Source organism: Notamacropus eugenii, chromosome 7, assembly GCF_028372415.1.
Source record: "Notamacropus eugenii isolate mMacEug1 chromosome 7, mMacEug1.pri_v2, whole genome shotgun sequence".
Taxonomy (NCBI): domain Eukaryota; kingdom Metazoa; phylum Chordata; class Mammalia; order Diprotodontia; family Macropodidae; genus Notamacropus; species Notamacropus eugenii.
The window spans coordinates 30,014,977-30,030,792 of NC_092878.1; the positions used below are offsets into that span (position 1 = coordinate 30,014,977).

At 37.4% G+C, this 15,816-nt stretch overlaps 1 pseudogene; it reads right to left on the minus strand.

Moving 5' to 3' along the window:
* Positions 1-15,816, minus strand: part of LOC140513824 (enhancer of rudimentary homolog pseudogene) — an 87,323-nt pseudogene that overhangs the window by 14,552 nt on the left and 56,955 nt on the right.

The following is a 15,816-nucleotide window of genomic DNA, read 5'->3' on the forward strand; positions in this document are numbered from 1 at the left end:
AATTCTCCTGCAGAAATTATGCACTAGAAAATTTGCCTTGAAATATGGGCTGATAAATGTGTTAACTTACAAGGAAAAAATCTAAACTATATTAGAAAAGGGTTGTTACAAGATGTACTGGATAGACATACACCAAACACATTCTGGCTGGCAGGCTGTACATTCTGTTATTTGATAAAACTAATAATGTGGTAGGACGTGTTGATATAACTGATCCATTTAGCAAAAACCACAAACATTTACACAGAAAAAATAAATAAATAAGGTTTGCAGCTCTGGCAGAGGAGCTAAAACAAATCTAGAAACTGAGGAGCATCAAAAAAAAAGACAGATATTGACTTGGCAAGTGGGATGATTTCACTGCACATTTGTTTGACTCAGGGAACAAAACGTTTGGTCAAATCAAGGGAACTCATCATTCAGTCACTTTCTACATTTATTTACTAAATAGCTATAGGTATCTCCCTAACTGATTTCTGCCCCAGTTGTGTAAAATGAGGTGAATGCTACCATTTGTCACTAGATATCTATGAAGTACTTTGCACTCCTCTGAGGAAGGAGCAGAGCCATAACTAGGAATTCTGCACATTGAGCAAAGTGGGCAGATCAGGTGATAGGGAGAGCTCACCTGGGGTGTATAGCCATGGAAAATGAGAAGAAAAAGCACAGCCTTTGACAGTGCTGATAGAATCCCCTAGATCAGGGGATTCATGTTAAGAACATGAAGTCCATGGATTTCAGGAGGTTTATTAACTTGGGTGGGAAAAAAAATTACATCTTTGTTTTTCACTAACCTCTAACTGAAATTTCTCGTTTCCTTTAATTATAAAGGTAGGCAACAAATATTTTTTCTGTCCATAGATTTCACCAGACTGCCAAAGGGATCCATGACACAAAAGTGTTAAGAACTTCTGCTCTAGATTTTAGGACCCTGAGACAAACCCCAGCTGCCCCATTTAGTTATGGCTCAGAGAAAAGAAAATACAAAGACAAGCCATCATTACTGGGCTTTTCCCTCAAGTTTAGGAGAGTAACTTTTTGCACTTTGGGTTTTGTTTCCAAGTCTTTAAGAATGTCTCTGGCTTTTCGATGGGACATTAATATTTTAGAATCCTCTTTAAATGTGTTGAGATAACACTGGGGAGTTTTTTACTTAGATGAGACCAGTTTGGATTCTCTGACATCAATAGCCATATAATCATACTTAGATAACACAGACCACCCAGGAAACTAAAATGACTTCACAAATAGTCAATCACATAATCTCAGCAGATCTTTGAAGAGGTTTTTACATAGCAGAGGGAGTCATTCTCAATAAAATAGCCAAGGAACTGAGTGAGTGATGTATCTAAATTTACGGGAGACCTGTGAGAGAGCCACAAATAAACTAGAGAAATGCTTCTGACATTTTGCAAATCATAAACATTACCTGACACAATCTTCTCCCAATTTATTCTTTCATTGTTTTGAGCATTATATGCACCAAAGATGCTTCCAGAAGATTCCCAACTCAAACCGTATTGCAACTTTTTTATGGTGTGGTGGTAGGGAGGTGGAGAGTGGGAAGGTGAGAATTGCAGACAACAGGAAGGAGGTATGGAAATTCTGGTGCCAAGTTTTTTCTATTTTTACAAACAGATAATGTTCAATTGACAACACTGTTAGAAACTAATACCTTATTGGTTACTGTGCTGGGCTCCACTTGGCACAGAATCATAGATTTGTTACTCTCCGACCTGAAATATGATTGGTGCTTTCCTTTACAGTTTGATCTTTTTCACTTGAATGATAAGGCAAGTATTTTTTGGTAGGGGGTGAAGTAGATGCATTTTGTGACAGTTTTAAGGTATAATTGATATTTTCCCCTTAGGAAGCCTGATTACTTTCATCCTCATTCAAGGTAGATGCCTATAGCACACTGTCCCCAGTTAAACTAAAGCAACTTACAAAGTCAAGCCAGTAAGCATTTATTAAATGCTGATCATCTGCCAAACTTGGTGCTAAGTGTTGAGAATACACATAGAAGCAAATAGAAAGATAGTTCTTGCCCTCAAGGAGCTTATATTCTAATGGGGGAAAAGATAATACATAAAAGAAGGCTGAAAGATGATAGGAAGGGAAAGATATCCATGAAATGTGTGGGGGTGGTGCATAGTAGAGTAAGAAGTTTGGAGAGTCAAAAGCGGAGAGCTGACTGAGGAATGAAAGAGTAAATATGGTTGGCTTGGGAAATATCTTGAAGATGGAGGTTCCAGGAGGAAATGATCCATCAAAGAAAGTGGCCACAGCGGTGAAGGAATCTTCCAGGGTGAGAAGAATGCTAGGGAAGGGTACAGAAACAAGTTCAAAAAGTCAGGAGTAGAGCCCAGAGAGGAATAAAGGTACAAAGTCTTCCCACTAAATGAACTTACATTTTTTCCATCATTATTTTTAATAACAGATTTTCAACTCAAGGACAATTGCTTTATCTCCTTTGTGATGCTTGGAAGAAGAGAAAGAGATGAAAAGATTCACCTGAAAGGTGAAACTTCAAATCTTTTATGATGTTGATACAGACTAGGGAAAGGAGAAACTAAATCCTGGCATGTTGTGCTTGGGGAGAAAAAACATTGCAGAAAGAGTCTAATGACAATTCAAGATTTTATCTGAAAGGAAAAGATCAAGGAGAAGCTGGTCTGCTATATGCTCAGTTTAAAACTAGTCAAAATATGTGATTTTGACAGGATGAAACAAAAAAAGATATTTGACAATTTAAAGATAAAAGAATTGTCTATCTGATCATGTCTTTCTGATTTCCCATAAATGGAAATTATATAATTTTTGAAGGAAATATATTAGGAAGAAATATATATTAAATTCCCAGAGCTTACCATAGTGATGGACTCTGAAAGGAATCAGAGCATATGGCATGGTGATTTCTCTCAGCCATGACCATGCTTCTGGGTGACTGGAAGGATGGTGGTGCTATCAACATTAATAATGTTTCCAAAATCATATGAAAGCACCATTTTCAGTGGAAAACAAACCTCTCATCTTAAAAGTCTCAAAACACTACAGTAACAATGTCCCACCAATTTCAGTTTATGATGGAAATATATGTTTGTGTCTGTGTGTATTTACACATGTATATGTGTTTGGGAAGGTCTGTATATAAACATCGATGTACAGGGCAAAGTTAGTAGGGGTGGAATGTGGAGGTGTAACATGAGAAGTAAGGACAGGCAAAAAGGGTGGGAGAGAGGAAAAGGGTGGGATAAAAACTCAGGTTCAGCATCTCTATGCATATTTTTAACAGTAGGCTAACCATGTTCTGCCAATAAATACTTTTTGAAAATTATTATGTTGGAAAATTTTTTTCCAGGTCTGAACAATATGTACTAGCTCTACCTGCATTTGCCACAACCAGTCCCATCTTCTTAACCAATCCAACTTCTCTCAGATGGCTACCAGATACTCCTGTGGTTGGGAACCACTCACACAGAAGCCACAACAACCAAAAGAACACTGCTTTGACACAGTGTTCCTTCATGATGGATTAAGTTGATCCACTAATTTTCATTCTTAAACAAATGTCTGTTTGTGTGTGTACATGTGCATATATGCATGCAAAAGTCATAGTACCCTTCTCCTGTTCCTAGAGAGTGACTTTGTCTTCTCCAAAAAGTGTTTTCAAAAGGCATTAGGGCTTCAAACCCTACACATTCCCTTGTTATCCCTTCTTCTCTTGGCCATCTCAACCTTTCTTTATGAAGGTAACGTTCAGGTATGTGAAATTCCTTCAGAAACTTAATGTGTTGAACAAATATAAGGAATTATTTTTAGTATTAGGCTAAGAGAATTCAAGCAACGCCCTTCAACAATTACATGGAGGTTTCTCGAAAAGTCAGACAAAGAGGGAATATAGAACTAGATGTATCTTATAACTTCCTCATTGAACCTATTACCATATTTACATTAGAAAACTTTGATGTTTCTTTTGGAGATCATCACCTCCACCTAATGAAGGTGTCTGTGGCCAAGACATCCAAGAGATACCCTCTCTTTGAGAGCTGGTTATCACACTCCTTCCCAGTCAGTGCAAGTGTGCATCCATACACATATAATTTCTTTTAGACTTTAGGAATATTGGTCCATGTTTAATTTCATGGAAAGAACTTAATTATATAGTCAGGAGTTCCCAAAAAAACTATTTCCACAGAAGATCATTATTTCATGGTAGAAGGAAAGGACAAACAAACTGTACCCATAAAATAGGAATAAGGAGACCTGGGATCTGTCTTTAATGCTGTCACCCAGCAATTGTACATTTTTGGACAACACACTTCAACCATCTAAGTTTTAGTTTCCTCCCCTTTAAAATAAGGGATTTGGATCAGATGATCTTACATTTCCTCCCAGTTGTAAACTTCTATGATCATTTGACCATCACCTTAAACATTTGAATATAGTTGTATGATTTCGCAGGAAATATTTTCTTATGAAATTCTTTGATAGGGCCATAGGATCATAGGTTCAGTGCTGAAAGGGATATTAGAGACCATCAAGTCCAATGAGACATAGGGAGTTTGAATGACTCGCTCAGGGTTGTGTAGCTAGTAAGTATCTGAGGCAATTTTGAATCCAGGTTTTTGAGTTCAGTGTTTTATTACAATGCTACTTCAGAAGCGAAATGGAATGTTTGAAATGACACTTTAAAATCATCATTTCTTGAGCTGGACCTGGTAGGAATCTTTGAGATCATCTAGGCTAAGAGGAATGATTTACTCAAGGTCCTAGAGTTATCCAAACAGCAGAGTCAGGATTTGTATTCTTTCAGTCTAGTATTTTTCAATTACCCAATGATAAAGCCCCTTTTCATTTTTCAGTCATTTTCATTCATTTCAGATTCTTTGTGATCCCATTTGGGATTTTCTTGGGAAAGATAGTAGAGTGGTTTGCCATTTCCTTTTCCAGCTCATTTGACAGATGAGGAAACTGAGGAAAACAGGGTGAAGTGACTTGCCCAGGGTCACATTGCTAGTAAGTATCTGAGGCTGGATTTGAACTCATGAAGATGAGTCTTCCTCATTCCAGGGTTGGCAGAACATGACCTAGCTGCCTCTAACAGAGCCCCTTTAGAAGCCTAATTTCATAACATGGCCAAAGCTTTGTGTCCCAACTTATATCTTGGTCACAAACAAGTAGCTTCCTTTTAAGGAGCAGAAACCAGGTTGTGACAGATGTAGGGAAATAAAGCTTGCAATGAGATATTTTGAAAAATAGTGACAGTCAAACAAGTTGTGGTATATGATTTTGATAAAATACTACTGTGCTATAAGGAATGATGAGATCAATGATCTTAGAAATACATGGATAGACTTGCATGAAATAATGAAGAATCAAATAAGTAAAAGCAAGAAAACATATACAGTAACAGCAATAGTGTTTTAACAACCACTTTGAGTGGCTAAGTCATTTTGACTATTATAAATACCCAAATTAACAGCAAAGGATGTATGAAGGAAGATGCTATCTGCATCCAGAGAAAGAAATGATTAATAGAAGTATGTATAGAATTATTTTATGCATGTGCACACACACACACACATATTTGTGTTTAGTGGTAGTCATCTCTAGGGTGGGGGAAAGAAAAAAAAGAAACATTATAACTTTATTATATATTTTAAAAGAACAGCAAGTTGTACATAATTGATTTGCAATTTCATGTACAATCATCTTTTAAAAACCATACTATGTGAAGGAAATGCTTTATTTCATCAATTAAAAAATTAAAAAAAAAAGAAAATTAGTGACAATGATTGGAGCCCCCATTAACAACCATAACTTTTATTTACATCCTAGTGTGATGATTAAAAAGGTTTGAGACATAGTTTCTGAATTTAATCATTTTATTAACGAAGCCAGTAGATTATTAATAAAAGGATGTTCATTTAGTCACCTCTCTTAGACCAAAGACCCCTACTAGCAGTGGAGTCACAATTTATATGCCCTTTGAAAAGTAGATGTTTCCAAGGGATGGCAATCAGCTGTGATTTGTTAACACAATGGGAGGTGGGCTATCTTGCAGTACATGACTTAGGTCACTCAAATGTTGGTCAGAGAGACATCAATTTCCATATTACATCTCTTTATGATGGGGAGAATCAGCATTTTTCCCAGGCCTGTCTGAGCCAACACAATAAACAGGAATACACCCATTAGCCCAAACTTAGAATTTCTTTTACTGTTTGATTAGATCTCAGCTTGGATAAATCTCTATGAGAGACTTCCCACATCGGTTGATTTCTAGATAAGGAAGTAGGAAAGAGGGACACCTTGTATCTAATGAAATAGTTACTAAATATGAGAGGAATATTCATTTCTCACATTGGTATATTATCCAGTTGAGGCTACGGGTGGCTTGATAAAATAGAAAGAACAGAAATTTAAAATGGCAATCATTTGGCAAAGACTTTACATATATCTTTCACTGGCCAAATTAGTGTCCTTTCTTTATAATCCTGCCCTTGCTTTGATGTATTTCAAATACTAAACAACTTCTATGCTCGAAAGCACTTTATTAGGCACTGGGAATACATCAATGATAAACTAAACAATCCATATTCCCAAAAATCTTATAGTCTACTAAGGATATACATAATAAACATGAAGACAAATAAGCATTAGAGTGGTAGAGTGTGATAGAGGCACAGACAAAGGGCTCATTTCAGCTCAAGGTATGAAAGTAGACTTCATGGAGAAGGCAGAAAGTGAGCTGGTCCTTGGAAGGAAGAGAAACATTTCTTTAGGAAGAGGAAGGAATGTTTTGTAGGCCTAGGGGATGGCCAGTGTGAATGCATGGGGTAGGAAACAGCTGAATAAAATCAGGGAACTTAAGTATGAAGGGAAATGATATGAAATAAGATTGGAAAGGCAGGTTGGAGCCAGACTGTAAAATTCCTTATATGCTAAATTGAAGAGCTTGTTATTTTATCCTACAGGTATGTTAGCAGTTGACCTGCTTAGCCATCTTGGCCATATCATAATTACAAGTGACATTCCTTCTAGCTGTTTGGAATGGGAAGAAGGGTGGAGAGAAGAATTCTCCTTATTCGCACCTTAGCTCTGCCCAGAACCATAGCGAGTCCCAAAAAGTCACGTTGGATTAAGCAGGCAGCTTTCTGTTATTGACAGAATAATATTCAAAACAGATTTGTCCCTTGGAAAAAGGATTGGATGGAGAGGATGATCATGATTCCAGGGAACAGATAATGACAGTTCTAGGCATAGTTCTAGGGAACTACAAGGGAAGAATGTCGTCTATATTGTAAAATGTGGTCACTCAGTTGTCTTTGCTTAACTGTTTCTCTTGTTTTTATTACAAAGGAAGGTTCAGTTCTAGTGTGTGTGTGTGTGTGTGTGTGTGTGTGTGTTTGCGTGTGCATGTGCATGTGCGTGCATGCGTGTGTGTAGGGGGCATAGCCAGAAATGACAATGTGGCCTTGGGCAAGTTCTTTAGGCTCTCTGGGCTTCATTTTCCTCATCTCTAAATTGAGGGGATTGCAGTAGATGGCTTCTGAAGTTCCTTCCAAGTTCTAAATCTATGATCATAAGATATTTTTAAAAGTATTCATAAAACTTAATTGAAAACAAAATTAATTTATTTTTACTCCCTCTCTCCATTCTTTTTTCTTCTTCAGAGTGCTCCATTTTCATTTCTCTTAGGCTCAATCTCAGGTTTTAGCTCTTGCTCTAGTTCTCACAGCAAATAATTGATGGATGGAGAAAATGTTATTAACAGGTAATAGGGAGCCACTTCAATTTCTTGAGCAGGAGAGTGCTATGTTCAGATATTATACATAAGGAAAATTATTTTGGCAGCTTTGTTTGGCTGGGTTGGAGGGGAGAGATTGGAGGCAGGGAAACCAGTTAAAAGATTATATATTACAATAGTCTAAGAAAGGAGGTGGGTGAGGGGTGGTAATTGTATGAGTGGAGAAAAACATCTAAATTGCATAGGTGAGTCCTAGAGTTGACAGCTGTTTGGCAGCCTATTTTTCTAACCTTATTGGCCATTACTCCCCACCTCCCTCCACTCTTTATTCATGCCCAACTGGTCTTCTTTCTGTTCTTCACACATGATATTTCATCTCCCCTTTGCTGTCATTGTTCTGGTGGTCTCCCATGCTTGAGATGCACTCCCTTCTGGCCTCCATCTCACAGAGTGCCTTCCTTTAAAATACAGACCAGGTATTATCTTCTGAATAAATCGTTTCTCTACTCGCCCCCCCTCCCCGCAACCAGTGTTTTCTCTTCCAAGCTACTTTATATTTAACAATTTTGTATATATTTGTATTCATTTATATTTGTATCTATTTGTGTTGAACTTAATGTTTATACTTTAGGGCATGCTTATTATCTCCTCCATTAAAATATAAGCCTATTGTGAGAAGGGATTGTTTTATTCTTTGTACCTGTAGCTCCAGCTTTTAGCACGGTGTTTGGCATATAATGAACACTTAATAAATGATTGATTGAGTAAGGGGAGGAAGAAGAGTCAAAGATGATTCTAAGCTTTCAAGTCAGAGGGATGAGGAAGCCATCAGTGGAAATGGGGAAGTCAGGGAAAGGGGGACTTTTAGAGGGGAGATGATGAGTTGACCTTTGGTGACATGTCATAAACTTGCTACTTATAGATATAGATATCTTATGCTCAAGGTCCTCCAATACCATGTGGACAACATCTTTCTAAAACCGACTAGGAAAGTTCAGGAAGTAGTCTATTTAGATAAGAGATCTGAGATAAATCTGATTAACACTCTCTTATCATTGATCTCTATGCTAACATAGGGGCAGCTAGTGGAACAGGGGATAGAGTACCAGATCTAAAGTCAGGGAGACTTGAGTTCAAATTTGCCCTCAGACACCTATTAGCTATGTGACTCTGGGTAAGTTATTTCATCTCGGTTTGCCTCAGTTTCCCAATTTGTAAAATAAGGATGCTAATAACACCTACCTCCCAGGGTTTTAGGGAAGATCAGATGAGATAATAATAGTAAAGGGTTTGGTATATGCTAGATGGTATGTAAATGTTGGCTATTAATAAATATTATTATAGAATTATAAATAGTGTTATCATATTATTATTTACAGCACATCCCAAAATATGTGTGTACATATATATGCATATATATATATATATATATATGCATATATACACATGCATACATACGCACCTACGTGAGGACCCAGGCTCCTCATGTACTCACTTCAGGACTGTACAACTTCCGCTTGTCTTATCGACTTTTCTTAACTTCTTCCCTTTATTTGTTTTTCTGGTAGAAATACTCTGAATCTCCCTCATCGTTCACTTTCCCCAAGCTCCTGCAAACAGACTGACTCTCCTAGAATCAGTCTTTGATTCCATATAAGCCCATATTATAGTTCATCTTTTCCTTTTCATATAGGTTAATGAACCCCTTTCTTGGTCAATAAAGTCCTTCACACCAATGTTAGTTCTCCATCTGTGTTTCTTCCTCTGTCACTCACAAGCCAGTCTCCAAACATGCCATCTCCAGTCTACTTCCTGATGCCTTTAAACAACCCCTATGAGTAACTGGTAAGATCTTCATGATTTTGATTGGTTGTGTTGAAATAGTGTTGACATGACCTTAATTCCATATTTATTAGCATATACTCAGTAAATGCTTGAGGCAAATCTGGGATTAAAGTCTTTGTGTTTCTTTCCAGTCTGCTTCTCAGTACTTTTCCTTGAAAAATCTTGTGAAAATACATCTAGATGATACCCTAAAATTTTAGGATTCCATGAGTAGATAAAATTTTCTTTGGTTTTTTAACACAACTGACACAATAAAAAGCTTTCTGTAGTTAAAATGTGAATCTAACAAAATTCAAGACAAGGACCTATAAAATACTCAAAGATGGAAATAACAGTTAATATTTATACGATGCTTTAAACTTCAAAAAAGTGTCTTATTATGTCTGTTTTACATGTGAGGGAACTGAGTCTAAGAAGGGTCAATCGACTTAAGGTTTAGTAAACTGTGACTGAGGCAGGATTTGCACTCAGGTCTTCCTGATCCCAAAATCTGGTTCTTAAGCTATTGTACCTTCTAGTCACATCTGAGAGCTATAAAGAAGAAAAACTTAGGAAAAGAACACATAACATTTTAGTAAAAATGTATTAGAAACATTACACACACACACACACACACACACACACACACACACACACACATATATATATATAAAACAATGTATCATGAGTTCATGATTTCCTGTGTGGAAATTACCTTCATCCATGCAAATTGTAATATTTGTTCTCTATAACAGGGCTTCTTAAGCTTTCTCTACTGGACCCCTTTTCGCATTTAGGCAGTACTCCTTGGCATTGAGTGGTCTGAGGCTACGGTAAAGTTACCCAATGCAAGACAGGCAAGCACCGACAGAAGCACCTCAGATTCATGTCTGATTTTTAATTAATTTTTGGTCTTTGTGCATTCAGAAAACTTTTAATGTTGTCAATTTTTTCATGACCCCATATTTAAATTTAAGAAGTTTAAGAGGTGTTGCACATCAAAGTACCTGTCCATAACTTCTACATATGAATAAGATGTATATATCTCTTTCTTTACATAGTGGTTTGGTGAAAATAGCAGAATGTCTCTATTTAAAACTACTTGAATATTATTCAAAAATTAAGCTTTGATTAAAATGTCTTGTCACTCCAAAGTCTTCCCCCACCTCCCAGAATTTAGTCTGTATCAGGGGGAACTTAGAGCCTAATTCTGTGATGGTTATATTTGCTAAAATACTCTTTAATACTAATTAACCCACAAACACCTATCTGGTGAGTGGTTAGGGTTGAAAATGATGGGCAATGCAGACAGCTGTGCAAAGAAGACAGTGCAGCTGTCTGCAACCATTCATTGACACTCCTGTCTCCGAGTTTAACAGATGTTCTCTTGACAGTAGTGATTGGTGTTGGAACCTGGCAGTCTCTGAGGTAATACGGTAGGGGTGCTGTGCCTGGATTTGTGGGAGAATGGGAAGAGTAAATATTAGGGGTGATGGAAGATTATATGTTTTACTCATGTTTCAAGCACTGGATTTGTGGTAGCTCTGGGTTCCAATGCCTTTCAACAGAGCAATATCAGTATTTTAGACACTAACGACAAGACCCTGGAAAAATCTGGTGGGCAGTTTTGGTAGAGGAGTCTTCAGGGAGTAGGCAAAAGATCTAGTCTATATGCACATAATTAATGAGAATAATAATAGCGAGCAGTTATATAGCATCACCTAATATGTGCCAGGTATCGTGCCAAGAGCTTTACAAATATTATCTAGTTTGATCCTCACAACAACTTGGGAGTTAGGTGTTATTATCTCCTTTTACAGATGAGGAAACCAACTCAAAGAAGGGTTAAGTGACTTACCCAGGATCATACAGCTAATAGCTGTCTCAGGTCATATTTGAGCTCAGGTCTTCCTGACTAGGCTTAGTGCTCTCTTCACAACACCAGCTAGCTGTGGCAAGTGAGAAGTGCTTCTGGGTGCTTGTTTGCATTTGTTAGCCAACAGGATATCTGAGAGAAAGGTAAGTTTGGAGAAAATTAGATGAGTTAAAAAAACAAAATTAGAAAAGATTATCAGGGGTGCCATGTTATTATACAATCTGTCTTCCTTGTTTCTGTTACTTTCTGGATCTGAATATTATAGATCCAGAGTCAAATGACCCAAGCAGCCATATAGTCCAAACCAATGAGGAAACTGAGGCCATGGAGGTTAAATGACTTGCTCCAAGTTGTAGTATAGTTAATGTAAAACTCAGGAGTTGAACCTTGGCCCTCTGACTTCAGAGCCAGTGTTCTTTCTGTTTATTATCTCTATGAACTTGGGAAAACTCCCTTAACTTCTCTGAGCCTCAATTTTCTCATTTGTAAAAGGAAGGGGTTTGACAAGATGGTCTCTGAAGTTCCTTCCAGCTTCAGAGCTGTTATCCAATGATCCATTCTGTGATATTACATTGTAATAATGGATGGTATATGGTCTAAGGGAAGAGTCCCTTCCCAGGGTCCTTCATTCCAGTAGCATGAAGGAGTGCCTTTGAGAGGATCTATAAGAAATCTGAGGTAGTTAGGTGGTGCAGTGGATAGAGCACCAGGCTTGGAGGCGGGAAGACTTATCTTTCTGAATTCAAATCTGGCCTCAGACACTTACTAGCTGTGTGACCCTGAGCAAGTCACTTAACTCTGTCTCAGTTTCTTCATCTGTAATACAAACTAGAAAAGGAAATGGGAAATCATTTCAGCATCTTTGCCAAGAAAACCCCAAATAGGAACATGACTGGAAAAACTACTCAACAATAACAACATAGGAAACTTGGAAGCTGTTTTTTTCAGGAGATGCCCTTCTGAGCACCTAGAATTCTTTCCCTAAGAATAACAATACTTTTGTTGAAAATATTCTCAATTTTGTTTCCTTCTCTGATGTACAGACAAGTGCTGTAGAATATATGGAGACTGGGGAAAATGTTTGGATCCAAATTATATGGTATAGATGAACTTTCTGAACTTTGTGCATACATAATCATCTATATCAAAAAGAATGTGACTCAGTTTAAATCTTGATAATTTCCTCACATTTCATGGACGTGATTCTAAATTATTATCTCTTACCCTAAATTCCTTCCCTTTTTGATCATACCTCCAAGGGCACCATTGCTTGAGTATATATCCCAAAGTTCACAAAACTCTTACAAACATTAGCAAATGAATGGTTAGTTTAGATAGAACACACACACGTATACCTCCGATGTAAGCAGTAAGGAGTCCACAGTTTACATTTTTGTCTTTTTTTAAAGAGAAATCATATTCCATATGAGCCAGTCTTTCAGCCAAGAGAGTGTAGAAAGAATCTTCTCCCCCTCTCCATAGTCTTTTTCTGTCTCTTGACTCTGTCTCTTTCTACCTCTTACACACTCCCTTTTTAATCATGTTTTTAATGCCCTTTGTAGACAGAATGAAGTAGAATATAAATTATGTTTACCCATCTTAGAACAAGCTGTTCCTCAGCGACATACCAAGACACCAAAAATGAGACAGATTCTTTGGATAATACCTTCTTTGTGAGCGAGGATTGAATCACTAGGTCTAGAAACAAATGATTAATCACAGCCCAGCTTTAATGAGAATGACCACAGTCTGTGAGGTCCCTAAATTCAAAAAAGACAAATGTGTATGGCAGTAGTTCTTAACCCTTTTTTCTGTCGTGGTTCCCTGGGTCAATCTGGTGAAACTTATGGACCCTTTCTCAGGATAATGCTTTTTGAATACATAAAATAAAACACACAGGTTTAAAAAGAAACCCAATTAAATTGAAATACAGTTATCAAAATATGAAAAAAAAGTTCATAGACTCTCTGAAATCTAAGCATGGACTCCTTGGACCCAAAGTCAAGGAGTTAATTTAATCTCTGGAAAGTCACGGTTTCTTAAAGGTGGCTTCTACAATAGTAGTAATGAAAAGTGTAAATATAAAATATGTAAACAAGCAAATACCATCTTCCTTTCTAGATATGTATCTGACCAATGAGAGGATTTTGGACAGCATGTAGTTTGTGTCCTTATTTTCTTGCCCAATTTTTCCATTCCTCTCCTTCGAGTAGGATCAGGTACACTAATCTTTATGGTCCTAGAATAATAACATAAAACAATCCTGTTATTACCAACAGCAACCACAATGATGGTGAGGCTCAGACAGTTTTTAGACTAGATCCTCCTAAGAATGAAGGATATCAAAGATGTCCAGGAAAGGGTAAACGACCCATCCACACAAAAATATTTATAGCAACTTCCTGTGGTGGTTAAGAAAAGGAAACCAAAGGGATGCTCATCAATTGGGGAATGGCCAAACAAGCTGTGCTATATGATTGTAACGGAATATTATTGTGCTGTTCAAAATAACGAGCAGGATGATTTCAGGAAAACTTAGAAAGGCTTACATGACCTAATGCATAGTGAAATGAACAGAACCAGAAGTACATTGTATGCAGTGACAGCAGTATTGTCCAATAAAGAACAGTGAATGACTTAACTACTCTCAGCAATACAGTGATCCAAGACAATCCCAAAGGACTAATGGAGAAGCATACTATTCACCGAGAGAGAACTGATATGGATTGAATACAGAATGAAGCAGGCTATTTTTTCACTTTCTTTCTTTCTTTTTATTCTAGTCTTCTTGTACAAAATGGCTTGAGGAGCAGCTAGGTGGTGCAGTGGATAGAGCACCAGTGCAGGAGTCAAATCTCACCTCAGACACTTGACCCGCACTAGCTGTGTGACCTTGGTCAAGTCACTTCACCCCAACTGCCTCATCCTGGGCCATCTCTAGTCATCCTGATGAATATCTGGTCACTGGATTCAGATGGCTCTGGAGGAGAAGTGAGGCTGGTGGCCTGCACAGCCCTCCCTCACTCAAAACAAAGTCAAGTGCAAGTCATGTCATTATTTCTCTGATGGTATGGTCTTCAGCAACCAAGGACACACACAAAATGGCTACGATGGAAATGTTTTACATAACTGCACATGCATAACTTACATCTGATTGTTCACTATCTGGGGTGTGGAAGGAGAGAGAGAGAGGGAGAGAATTTGGAATTCAAAACGTTAAATAAAAACGTTTAATTTTTTTTAAAAAAAGAATGAAAGAAATCACAGAATAATTAAGTGTTTGGAATTTCCTCTTTAAATAGAAAGCACACATCATTTAAGTGAAGTCCTATGGGAGAGGAGAAAGTGTGCTGGTTTGGAGACAGAAGACCTGTTTCAAGTTCTGGCCCCCTCTACTTATTAGTCATGTAACCTTGACAAGACTTCTTGGAGTCTGTTTCTTGGTGGAATACTTGAACCAGCCATATCAATGTTACTGTGAGAAATGAGCGAGATAATGCATGTAAAGATGGGCCAGTGTGGAGAGGCTGATGGAATATTTGACTTAGAATTGAGAAAAAACTGGATTCTGCCTCAGTTACTTATGATCTGTGTGGATAAAAAAACAGCCAAATGGCTCTCTGACCCTCTAGCTCCTCTTCTGTAAAATGAGGAAAGGAATACTTGTAGTGTATGGCACACAAAGTTGTTTCAATGCCTAAATGAAATAATTTACATTATATACATGAAATACATAGTACTGATATATATATTATAATTATAATATATATTATATAACATTGCTTTTAATGAATACTGGCTGATTGTAATGTGTTATATATAGGCATTGTGGTCAACATTAAATAGTCAGTGACAAAGTGAAAGAGCCCTTGACCTCAAGGAGCAAACACTCTAGTGGGAGAAAGGATATGGGTTATGTACAAAGAAAATATGGAATGATTTGGGTGGAGGCTGAGGGGCCAGGGGGCTAGGGACCCTTCCCCCAGAACAAATCCAATCTATTACTATGATGTAATATCACAAAATGAATCATAGGATCATAGCTCGAGAGCTGGAAGGAACCTCAGAAACCATCTAGTCCAACCCTCTCATTTTATAGATGAGGGAACTAAGGCTCAGAGAAATTAAGGAATTTTTCCCAAGATCACACAGAGAGTAAGTAGAAAGAACATTGTCTCTGGAGTCAGAGGACCAAGATTTAGCTCTGTTATATACTTCTATTATATGCAGAACATAACTTATGGCATAACATATTATATAAGTTCTGTTAACTCTGAAGCAAATCATTTAAGCTTTCTGAGCCTTGGTTTCCACATTTAAAATGTGAAAGATTTAGATGATATGGCTTCTGGAATCTCTTTTG